We start from the raw sequence: 12,409 nt of genomic DNA, 5'->3' as shown, positions 1-12,409 counted from the left end.
CCCCCCCCCCCTCACGATTTGGGATCTCTTCTGATTTGGCTAAAGCATATTTTCCTGGGGTTGTTGCCACCCTTTTAGTATTTTACTTACTCCTTCATATACTCTTATCTGGACAAAATGACAAGGCGGAAAAATTCACCACAAAAAAAAGAACAAGAGGCAGTACCAAAGGCTAAGGACCTAATCAATACAGACATTGGTAATATGTCAGATCTAGAGTTCAGAATGACGATTCTCAAGGTTCTAGCTGGGCTCGAAAAAGGCATAGAAGATATTAGAGAAACTCTCTCGGGAGATATAAAAGCCCTTTCTGGAGAAATAAAAGAACTAAAATCTAATCAAGTTGAAATAAAAGAAGCTATTAATGAGGTGCAATCAAAAATGGAGGCTCTCACTGCTAGGATAAATGAGGCAGAAGAAAGAATTAGCGATATAGAAGACCAAATGACAGAGAATAAGGAAGCTGAACAAAAGAGGGACAAACAACTACTGGACCACGAGGGCAGAATTCGAGAGATAAGTGACACCATAAGAGGAAACAACATTAGAATAATTGGGATTCCAGAAGAAGAAGAAAGAGAGAGGGGAGCAGAAGGTATATTGGAGAGAATTATTGGAGAGAATTTCCCCAATATGGCAAAGGGAACAAGCATCAAAATCCAGGAGGTTCAGAGAACCCCACTCAAAATCAATAAGAATAGGTCCACACCCCGTCACCTAATAGTCAAATTTACAAGTCTTAGTGACAAAGAGAAAATCCTGAAAGCAGCCCGGGAGAAGAAGTCTGTAACATACAATGGTAAAAATATTAGATTGGCAGCAGACTTATCCACAGAGACCTGGCAGGCCAGAAAGAGCTGGCATGATATATTCAGACTACTAAATGAGAAAAACATGCAGCCAAGAATACTATATCCAGCTAGGCTATCATTGAAAATAGAAGGAGAGATTAAAAGCTTCCAGGACAAACAAAAACTGAAAGAATTTGCAAACACCAAGCCGGCTCTACAGGAAATATTGAAAGGGGTCCTCTAAGCAAAGAGAGAACCTAAAAGTAGTAGATCAGAAAGGAACAGAAACAATATACAATAGCAGTCACCTTACAGGCAATACAATGGCACTAAATTCATATCTCTCAATAGTTACCCTGAATGTTAATGGGCTAAATGCCCCAATCAAAAGACACAGGGTATCAGAATGGATAAAAAAACAAAACCCATCTATATGTTGCCTACAAGAAACTCATTTTAAACCCAAAGACACTTTCAGATTTAAAGTGAGGGGGTGGAAAAGAATTTACCATGCTAATGGACATCAGAAGAAAGCAGGAGTGGCAATCCTTATATCAGATCACTCAGATTTTAAACCAAAGACTATAATAAGAGATGAAGATGGACACTATATCATACTCAAAGGATCTGTCCAACAAGAAGATCTAACAATTGTAAATATCTATGCCCCTAACGTGGGAGCAGCCAACTATATAAACCAATTAATAACAAAATCAAAGAAACACATCGACAATCATACAATAATAGTAGGGGACTTTAACACTCCCCTCACTGAAATGGACAGATCATCCAGGCAAAAGATCAACAAGGAAATAAAGGCCTTAAATGACACACTGGACCAGATGGACATCACAGATATATTCAGAACATTTCATCCCAAAGCAACAGAATACACATTCTTCTCTAGTGCACATGGAACATTCTCCAGAATAGATCACATCCTTGGTTCTAAATCAGGTCTTAACTGTTATCAAAAAATTGGGATCATTCCCTGCATATTTTCAGACCACAATGCTCTGAAGCTAGAACTCAATCGCAAGAGGAAATTTGGAAAGAACCCAAATATATGGCGACTAAACAGCATCCTTCTAAAGAATGAATGGGTCAACCAGGAAATTAAAGAAGAATTGAAAAAATTCATGGAAACCAATGATAATGAAAATACAACAGTTCAAAATCTGTGGGACACAACAAAGGCAGTCCTGAGAGGAAAATATATAGCAGTACAAGCCTTTCTCAAGAAACAAGAAAGGTCTCAGGTACACAACCTAACCCTACACCTAAAGGAGCTGGAGAAAGAACAAGAAAGAAACCCTAAACCCAGCAGGAGAAGAGAAATCATAAAGATCAGAGCAGAAATCAATGAAATAGAAACCAAAAAAAACAATAGAACAAATCAACGAAACTAGGAGCTGGTTCTTTGAAAGAATTAATAAGATTGATAAGCCCCTGGCCAGACTTATCAAAAAGAAAAGAGAAAGGACCCAAATAAATAAAATCATGAATGAAAGAGGAGAGATCACAACTAACACCAAAGAAATACAGACAATTATAAGAACATACTATGAGCAACTCTATGCCAACAAATTTGACAATCTGGAAGAAATGGATGCATTCCTAGAGACATATAAACTACCACAACTGAACCAGGAAGAAATAGAAAGCCTGAACAGACCCATAACCAGTAAGGAGATTGAAACAGTCATCAAAAATCTCCAAACAAACAAAAGCCCAGGGCCAGACGGCTTCCCGGGGGAATTCTACCAAACATTTAAAGAAGAACTAATTCCTATTCTCCTGAGACTGTTCCAAAAAATAGAAATGGAAGGAAAACTTCCAAACTCATTTTATGAGGCCAGCATCACCTTGATCCCCAAACCAGACAAGGATCCCATCAAAAAAGAGAACTACAGACCAATATCCTTGATGAACACAGATGCAAAAATTCTCACCAAAATACTAGCCAATAGGATTCAACAGTACATTAAAAGGATTATTCACCACGACCAAGTGGGATTTATTCCAGGGCTGCAAGGTTGGTTCAACATCCGCAAATCAATCAATGTGATACAACACATTAATAAAAGAAAAAACAGGAACCATATGATACTCTCCATAGATGCTGAAAAAGCATTTGACAAAGTACAGCATCCCTTCCTGATCAAAACTCTTCAAAGTGTAGGGATAGAGGGCACATACCTCAATATTATCAAAGCCATCTATGAAAAACCCATCGCAAATATCATTCTCAATGGAGAAAAACTGAAAGCTTTTCCGCTAAGGTCAGGAACACGGCAGGGATGTCCGTTATCACCACTGCTATTCAACATAGTACTAGAAGTCCTAGCCTCAGCAATCAGAAAACAAAAAGAAATTAAAGGCATCCAAATCGGCAAAGAAGAAGTCAAACTATCACTCTTTGCAGATGATATGATACTATATGTGGAAAAGCCAAAAGACTCCACTCCAAAACTGCTAGAACTTGTACAGGAATTCAGTAATGTGTCAGGATATAAAATCAATGCACAGAAATCAGTCGCATTTCTCTACACCAACAATAAGACAGAAGAAAGAGAAATCAAGGAGTCCATCCCATTTACAATTGCACCCAAAACTATAAGATACCTAGGAATAAACCTAACCAAAGAGACTAAGAATCTATACACAGAAAACTATAAAGTACTCATGAAAGAAATTGAGGAAGACACAAAGAAATGGAAAAATGTTCCATGCTCCTGGATTGGAAGAATAAATATTGTGAAAATGTTTATGCTACCTAAAGCAATCTACACATTTAATGCAATTCCTATCAAAGTACCATCCATTTTTTTCAAAGAAATGGAACAAATAATCCTAAAATTTATATGGAACCAGAAAAGACCGCGAATAGCCAAAGGAATATTGAAAAAGAAAGCCAGAGTTGGTGGCATCACAATTCCAGACTTCAAGCTCTATTACAAAGCTGTCATCATCAAGACAGCATGGTACTGGCACAAAAACAGACACATAGATCAATGGAACAGAATAGAGAGTCCAGAAATAGACCCTCAACTCTATGGTCAACTAATCTTCGACAAAGCAGGAAAGAATGTCCAATTGAAAAAAGACAGCCTCTTCAATAAATGGTGTTGGGAAAGTTGGACAGCCACATGCAGAAAAATGAAATTGGATCATTTCCTTATACCGCACACGAAAATAGACTCAAAATGGATGAAGGACCTCAATGTGAGAAAGGAATCCATCAAAATCCTTGAGGAGAACACAGGCAGCAACCTCTTCGACCTCAGCCGCAGCAACATCTTCCTAGGAACATCGCCAAAGGCAAGGGAAGCAAGGGCAAAAATGAACTATTGGGATTTTATCAAGATCAAAAGCTTTTGCACAGCAAAGGAAACAGTTAACAAAACCAAAAGACAACTGACAGAATGGGAGAAGATATTTGCAAACGACATATCAGATAAAGGGCTAGTGTCCAGAATCTATAAAGAACTTAGCAAACTCAACACCCAAAGAACAAATAATCCCATCAAGAAATGGGCAGAAGACATGAACAGACATTTCTGCAAAGAAGACATCCAGATGGGCAACAGACACATGAAAAAGTGCTCCATATCACTCGGCATCAGGGAAATACAAATCAAAACCACAGTGAGATACCACCTCACACCAGTCAGAATGGCTAAAATTAACAAGTCCGGAAATGACAGATGCTGGCGAGGATGCGGAGAAAGGGGAACCCTCCTACACTGTTGGTGGGAATGCAAGCTGGTGCAACCACTCTGGAAAACAGCATGGAGGTTCCTCAAAATGTTGAAAATAGAACTACCCTATGACCCAGCAATTGCACTGCTGGGTATTTACCCTAAAGATACAAACGTAGTGATCCGAAGGGGCACGTGCACCCGAATGTTTATAGCAGCAATGTCTACAATAGCCAAACTATGGAAAGAACCTAGATGTCCATCAACAGACGAATGGATAAAGAAGAGGTGGTATATATATACAATGGAATACTATGCAGCCATCAAAAGAAATGAAATCTTGCCATTTGCGACAACATGGATGGAACTAGAGGGTATCATGCTTAGCGAAATAAGTCAATCGGAGAAAGACAACTATCATATGATCTCCCTGATATGAGGGAGAGGAGATGCAACATGGGGGGTTAATGGGGTAGAAGAAGAGTAAATGAAACAAGTTGGGATTGGGAGGGAGACAAACCATAAGTGACTCTTAATCTCACAAAACAAACTGAGGGTTGCTGGGCAGAGGGGGGTTGGGGGGGGTTATGGACATTGGGTAGGGTATGTGCTATGGTGAGTGCTGTGAAGTTTGTAAATGTGGAGATTCACAGACCTGTACCCCTGGGGGGAAAAATATATATATATATATGTTTATAAAAAATAAAATTATAAAAAAAAAAAAATTTTAGGATTGTTTGTTCTAGCTCTTCGAAAAATGCCGATGGAATTTTGATCAAGATGGCATTGAAAGTATAGATTTTTCTGGGCAGTATAGACATTGTAACAATGTTTATTCTTCCAATCCATGAGCATGGAATGCTCTTCCATCTTTTTGTGTCTTCTTCAATTTCTTTCATGAGTGTTTGGTAGTTCCTTGAGTATAGATCCTTTAGCTCTTTGGTTAAATTTATTCCCAGGTATCTTGTGGTTGTTGGTGCTATAGTAAATGGAATCAATTCTCTAATTTCTCTTTCTATGTTTTCATTGTTAGTGTAAAAGAAAAGAACTGATTTCTGTACATTGATTTTGTATCCTGCCACATTACTGAATTGCTGTATGAGTTCTAGTAGTTTAGGGGTGGAGTCTTTTGGGTTTTCCATATAAAGTATCATGTACTCAGCAAAGAGAGTTTGACTTCTTCATTGCCAATTTGAATATATTTTATTTCTTTTTGTTGTCTGACTGCTCTTGCTAGGACTTCTAATACTATGTTGAACAAGAGTGGTGAGAGTGGGCATCCTGGTCGTGTTCCTGATCTTAGAGGGAAAGCTTCAGCTTTTCCCCATTGAGGATGATATTTGCTGTGGGTTTTTCATAGATAGATTTTATGAATTTGAGGAATGTTCCCTCTATCCCTATACTTTGACTTGTTTTAGTCAGGAATGGATGCTGTATCTTGTCAAATGCTTTTTCTGCATCAATTGAGAGTGCCATGTGGTTCTTCTCTCTTATTGATTTGTTCTGTCACATTGATTGATTCACGAATGTTGAACCACCCTTGCATCCCATAGATAAATCCCACCTGGTCATGGTGGATAATGTTTTTCATGTACTGTTGGATCCTTTTAGCTAGGATATTGTTGAGAATCTTAGCATCCATGTTCATCAGGGGTATTGGTCTGAAATTCTCCTTTTTGGTGGGGTCTTTGCTCGGTTTGGGGATCAGAATAATGCTGGCTTCAGAAAAAGAGTCTGGAAGTTTTCCTTCTGTTTCTATGTTTTTGAAACGGCTTCAGGAGAATAGGTATTATTTCTTCTTTGACTGTTTGGTAGAATTTTGCAGAGAATCTGTCAGGTCCTGAGCTCTTGTTTTTTGGGAGGTTTTTGATCACTGTTTCAATCTCATTACTAGATATTGGTCTTTTTCATGTTGTCAGTTTCTTCCTGATTCAGTTTTGGAAGTTTATAGGTTTCTAGCAATGCATCTATTTCATCTAGGTTGCTTAACTTACTGGCATATCGTTGTTGATAATAATTTCTGATGATTGTTTCTATTTCCTTGGTGTTAGTCATGATCTCTCCCTTTTCATTCATAATTTTATTAATTTGGGTACTTTCTCTTTTCTTTTGGATTAGTTTGGCCAATGGTTTATCAATCTTATTGATTCTTTAAAAAAAAAAAACAGCTTCTAGTTTCGTTGATGTGTTCTGCTGTGTCTCTAGTTTCTATGTCATTGATCTCTGCTCTAATCTTCATTATTTCCCTTCTTGAATGTGGGGTTGGCTTAATTTGTTGTTGATTCTCCAGTTTCTTGAGGTGTCAAGAGAGCTGGTGTATTCTGGATATTTCAGTTTTTTTGAGGGGGTCTTGGATGGCTATGTCTTTCCCCCTTAGGACCACCTTTGCCATATCCCATAGGGTTTGGACCAAAGTGTCTTCATTCTCATTGGTTTCCATGAATTGTTTGAGTTCTTGTTTGATTTCCTGGTTGATCCAAACATTCTTAAGCAGGGTGGTCTTTAGTTTCCAAGTGTTTGAATTCCTTCCAAACTTTTTCTTGTGGTTGAGTTCCAGTTTCAAAGCATTGTGGTCTGAGAATCTGAGGGAATAATCTGTCTTTTGGTATCAGTTGAACCCTGATTTGTGACCCAGTATATGGTCTGTTCTGGAGAAAGTTCCACATGTGCTCGAGAAGAATGAGTATTCTGTTATTTTAGGGTGGAATGTTCTGTATATATCCATGAGTTCCATCTGGTCCAATGTGTCATTCAATGCTCTTGTTTCTTTATTGATTTTCTGCTTGGATGATCTGTCTATTACTGAGAGTGGCATGTTAAGATCCCCTGCTATTAATGTATTCATATCAATATGACTCTTTATCTTGATTAACAGTTGTCTTATGTAGTTGGCTGCTCCCATATTGGGGGCATAAATATTTACAATTGTTATATTTTCTTGGTGGGTAGACCCTTTAAGAATGAGGTAGTATCCTTCTGTATCTCTGACTACAGTCTTTAGTTTAAAATCTAATTTATCTGATATGAGAATCACTACCCCAGCTTTCTTTTGAGACGTATTAGCATGAAAGATGCTTCTCCATCCCTCCTCTTTCAGTCTGGATGTATCCTTAGGTTCAAAATGGGTCTCCTGTAGACAGCGTATGGACAGGTCCTGTCGTTTTATCCGGTCTGCAGCCTTGTCCCATTTTATGAGTGTTTAGGCCATTCACGTTGAGAGTGATTATTGAAAGGTGTTTATATTGACATCATGTTGCCTGTGAAGTCCTTATTTCTATAGATTATCTCTGTAAATTTCTGTTCTATGAAACTCTTCAGTTCTTTCTTCTTTTATAGAACCCCCCTTAATATTTCTTGTAGTCCTGGCTTGGTGTTCACATACTCTTTTAAACCTTGCCTGTCTTGGAAGCTTTTTATCTCTCTATCCATTTTGAATGTCAGTCTTGCTGGATAAATTATTCTTGGCTGCATGTTCTTCTCATTTAGTGCCCTGCATATGTCATGCCAGCCCTTTCTGGCTTGCCAGGCTTCTGTGGGCAGATATGATGTTATTCTGATGGACCTCCCTCTTTACTTAAGGGATCTCTTCCCCCTAGCTGCTCTCAAGAGCTCCGATCTAAAATTATGATTCATCAGTTTCACAATCAGGGGTCTTGAGGTCTTTCTAGATCCTATGATCTTGGGGGGTGATCTTTCTGCTTCTAGGACACAAATGCTGGTTCCATTCACCAGATTGGGAAAATCTTCATGGAGAATTTGTTTAAATATATCTTGTAGTCTTCTTTCTTTCTCCTCCCCCTCAGGGATCCCAATAATTCTGACGTTGGAATGTTTCATGGCATCATTTATTTCCCTAATTGTTTTCATGGATTCTAAGTTGTTTGTTCCAGGCCTCATCCTGATCCTCCTTCTCTCTCAGTTTGTCCTCTAGATCACTAATTCTGTCTTCTGCCTCGATTACTCTAGCTGTCAGAGAATTTAGATTAGATTGGATCTCATTGATAGCATTTTTAACTTCTTCCCAGGCAGCTTTCACTTCTGCCCTTATCGATTCCATGTTGTCATTAATGGTTTTCTCCAACCTAGCATTGCCTGAATAATTGTTACCCTGAATTCCCTTTCCGATATATTGTTTATTTCCATATCGAATAGCTCTGATGGAGAGGGCACAGTCTCTGAATTTTTCCTCTGTTGGCTGTTCCTCCTGCTAGTCATTTTGGTGAGAGGTGGTTGAAGGGATGTGTAGCTGAATGTATCAACTGCGATCCAGGCAAGGTGCACCCTGGAACACTTCTGAGCAATTGGAAGTCACCACCAAAAAGAAAGAAAAAAGAAGAGAGAGAGAGAAAGAGAGACAGGAAAAAAAAGAGGACCAAGCCAGGATGGGCCATAAAGGTAAGATTTTAAGGTATATACAAACAAAAACAGACAAACAAAAAGACTGACAAAAGTAAATGACAAGGAAAAAAAAAAAAAACCTAGCCAAAAAGAACCCCAAGGATAAGATTTATATACTACCAGAACAAAAACAAATATACAGAAACACTGACAGAAGAAAAAGATGGGAGGGTGGTTATAAATCCTCAGGGTGGGCGAGGAAGGTTATTTTGATTCTTCCTGGGTATATCTTGATATCTTTGTTGAAGGACTCAACTTCCCAGAGATAAAGGGAGATTAAAACTGGTATATATAGGGGTAGTAATGATTAGGGAAAGAGGATTACCTTGAAGCTTATATCTATATGTGTATTTAAAAAATAGAAAAGATAAACAGAAGTATCTGTATGAAAAAAGTTTAAGTTAAAAGGTTATTATGGAATATGTTGTATTGAACCTCTCATTGTGATGTTACATTGGTTGAAAAAATTAAACAGAACAAGGATAGTGAGAACTAATTAAAAATAAAAATAAAAGTTTTATCTATGAAATATACAGGTTTTAGGGCAATACTGGGAGCTTAATATATTTTTTCCCCCAATATTGGGGTTTTACGGGGACCCTGTGGTCGTTGTCCTCTCATTCTTTTGGCTGGCTTTCTGGGGTTGGGGCCTGCCACATTGTTTTTCAGGCAGCCTCCCTTGGGTTGAATCCTCCTGCCCCCTGTCAAGGGGCTCTGGAAACCGGTTTTTCAGGCTGTGTTCTCTGAAGTTTTTTTGTTGTTGTTGTTTTTGTTTTCTTTCTTTCTTTCTTTCTTTCTTTCTTTCTTTCTTTCTTTCTTTCTTTCCTTTGGCGGCATTTTGAGGCATTTTGGAGGTTTAAGGAAAGCAAACTGCACCGAGACCTCTGTTTCAGAGAGAAGCCTCAGTCTGCTCCCCTCTGTGTGGTCCAGAACACAGACTCCCTCTCTGCAAACTCTGCTGAGCCGTGCAACCTGCTGCAGGCAGAGCACATCCCCAGCCACTATCTCAGGGGTTGCCTGGAGCTCCTGCTTATCTCTGCACCCCCGTGCCTAAACCCTGAGCAATATTGATCCAGGGAGCCCGCTCCTGGTGCCTGTCTCTTCCAGGACTACAGACCTCAGGTTGCCAACTCTTGTGATCGCGCTGAGGATGGGAGAGTCCCAGCCCTCTGCCTGTCCTAGAGACCGCACGCTAGGATGGAAAGACTAGGATGGAGCTGTCTCAGGGTCAGTAGGGAGTGGGTCACACCCGGGTAGTGTAGTGAGTAAAAGTTCCAGGGAACACAGGCTGGTACTGTCATCAGATTGCCTCATGTGAGGGCTAGAGTGAGCCCAGCCCAGCCATGAAAAAAGCCGGCAAACCTGGGGCTCAGCTGTACTCTAGCACGGGTGGTTGCTGGCGGTGGCCATATGGGTCCACGGGCTTAGCCCATCCTCATGACCACTTGGTTCCACCAGTTTCCCCTTAGGATCTTTTGCTCTTTTTGAGTGCTTTTAACCAGACTCCAAGATAATGCTGGTCCCCAATCACAGGGCACTTTCATATTGGTGTATTACTTTCCAGTGGGTCACTTCTGGTGGCTCCCTCCCCCTTTTATTTATCTTCCGATATCCGTCCGATCATTCCCAGTGTGATTTACCTCTCCACTGGTGTCTTCTGCCCCCATAGAGATCCAGAAGTGTGTAATCCCACATCTCAGGCTGATTTCATGGGAGTTCAGAGTGTTCTGGTAGATAATTAGCTCATTTTAGGGGACCAGTTGAAACAGGGGCTCCTACTTCACCATCTTGCCCCTCCTCTCCACATGTATTCTTAATTGCTGTTTGCTTTGGTAGGTATTTTGGCTGGTGAGACAAGAAAGGTCAAGTATGAATACAATGGATATTCTGGGATCTAGGCCTTAAGTAACATTCTTTAGCTTTGGGGATCATGTAAAGACACTTTTTGAAATAGACCTGTGGCCTTTATAGTAGATTGCTATTTCATATATTCATTACTAATACAATATGTTAACTGATACCTTTGGGCAACAAAATATCTTTTTTACTCACATATCTCTTCTTCTGTCTAAAGGAACAAAAATTATGTAAAAGGTTATCAAAATTTCAGTATTATTTCTTATTAGCTAGGGGGAGTGCTCTCAGTTTCTCTGAGTATCACTCATGGGGCCTAAATTGGAAGAGTAAAGTTTATGTTTAGGTATGTAAGCTTTTTCACTGAAATTAGGAAGAAAAAAAAAAAAAGTAGTGGGAGATTTCACAAGTGTGAAGATTTGCAGACATTTCAAATTATGGTTGATTAATAAATAACACATGGAAAGAACAATAATGAATAGAATATTCTCTTATAACTCACTGGAATCATGAGTTTGTATGGGTAGTATTGTAACATTTCATAATTTTTAAAAATATTGCCATTATTTCTCAAGTTATATTTGATATTAGTTTAAGCATCAACTATGGTAAATACAGCACAGTGATAGATATGTTAGTTATATGGCCTTTTTTTTTTCTTTTTTTTAAAGATTTACTTATTTTTAGAGAGAAAGCATGAGCAGGAGATGCAGAGAGAGAGAGAGAATCCCAAGAATACTCCATGCTGAACGTGGAGCCCTACTTGGGGCTTGATCTCAGGACCCTGAGTTCACAACCTAAGCTAAAACCACGAGTCGAACAGTTAACCAACTGAACCACCCAGGTGCCCCATGTTATATGGTCTTCTTAAAATTTACATTAACTTTAGGTTTACATTGAAATAAAACTGGAGGACAGACACTCCGGTGTTTCACAGTTTGTGCTCTTGGCACCCTTAGGACAATTCATTGCTTATTAACCAGCAGCTACATAGTGGTCAACTTATGACTATTCACTAATGAAACAAAGTTATTTTGCTGCAACTGATTTTTATTGAAGAAAAGCCTAGGGGTCATATCTACAGTGGGTTAAAACTGACTGAGATTAATTTAAATTCATTCAGCCGTCCAGCTGAGACAACTCTGGTAAGGTGGTAGTCATAATTTATCTGTCTGAAAATGTTCTGACCTTATTTGCTTCCCAAGCTATGAATGAATGATTTTTAAATGGCTCAGCATTCAGGATGAGTGTTGGCAAGTAAAAATCCCATAACCCAAGAGGAATATGTGACAGCAGAAGTTTAAAGCCTAAGTCCACAGCAGGGACTCTCAACATGAAATTGCCTCTTTCAAAGCATTCATGATTAAATCTCTTCTCTAACCTCTCTTCCTTCCTCCCATTTCCCTTCCTTCCCTCCCTCATCCCTCCCTTCTTCCCTCTCTCCTTCTCTCTTTCTAGAACCAACTTAGTGTCTATCCTAGAAATGATTTGTATTTGTAAACAACATGCAAGAATGATATCTATTTTAAAGGGATCTGCATTTCTACAATAAGCAGAACAAGAGGACTAGCTCTGGACAACATATGACAAAACTTGCATTTTATTTTTCATTTAGTAAGTTAGTTTTGTTTCTTTCTTTTTTTTTTTTTTTGTACATTAAATCTC

This window comes from Lontra canadensis, unplaced genomic scaffold (assembly GCF_010015895.1).
Source record: "Lontra canadensis isolate GAN:19392208 unplaced genomic scaffold, GSC_riverotter_1.0 scaffold2, whole genome shotgun sequence".
Lineage (NCBI taxonomy): Eukaryota > Metazoa > Chordata > Mammalia > Carnivora > Mustelidae > Lontra > Lontra canadensis.
The sequence above is the reverse complement of the archived record's forward strand: the minus strand, read 5'-3'. Positions refer to the sequence as shown.